Raw genomic sequence first — 673 nt, 5'->3', positions numbered from 1 at the left:
TAAGGCTCTGAGATGTTAAGTAAACTGCCCAAAGTCACACTGCAGGAAAGGAAAGGAGTCTGATTTGAAGCTGGGTGGATTTGACTTCCAAGTCTTTATTCTTTCCACTCTCTCAAGCTATTTCACAAATAAACTTGCACACCTGGATTCAACTCACACCTTAAGATTCACAAGGGCTGAATTCAACTCACACCTTAAGATTCACAAGGGCTGATACAGTACTTACTGTATTCAGAGGAGCAGCCTGTGTGGCTGCTAAAACCAAAAAGACCCGCTTCCGCAGCGAGCAGGGTTCGAACCTGCGCGGGGAGACCCCATTGGATTTCAAGTCCAACGCCTTAACCACTCGGCCATCGCTGCCACGAGCACAAACCAAGGCGGAGACACCTTAGAGTAACGATCACTGCGCGCGCGCCAGGCCAGTGAACAGGCGGGGCCTGCAACCGGTTATAGCTGCCCTAAGAGGCGCCTGGGCTGAGGGCTCACTTCGCTCAAATGAACACGAATTGGTAGGAAACCTCTTAAGCTGGAAACTTTCATGTCCTTTGAAGCTTCTCCCTTCGCTCCGCTCCGAAAAGTCGCAATCTGGCTTCCGGTCGTTGACCTGGTATTTACTCTCCTGCGCCTTCATTAGGTCTACTAGAGAGCCGTGAAACAAAGATGTTTTTGTTCT

The 673-nt window shown here is 49.9% G+C and overlaps 1 non-coding gene across 1 annotated transcript; it reads right to left on the bottom strand.

Moving 5' to 3' along the window:
• Positions 1 to 278: 278 nt before the first annotated feature.
• TRNAS-UGA lies at positions 279 to 360 on the bottom strand. Its single transcript has one exon. It is a non-coding gene; the product is annotated as a tRNA-Ser (tRNA).
• Positions 361 to 673: the final 313 nt, after the last annotated feature.

This window comes from Choloepus didactylus, chromosome 15 (assembly GCF_015220235.1).
Source record: "Choloepus didactylus isolate mChoDid1 chromosome 15, mChoDid1.pri, whole genome shotgun sequence".
NCBI classification, from domain to species: Eukaryota; Metazoa; Chordata; class Mammalia; order Pilosa; family Megalonychidae; genus Choloepus; species Choloepus didactylus.
This window is presented reverse-complemented; position numbering and strand designations above follow the sequence as displayed.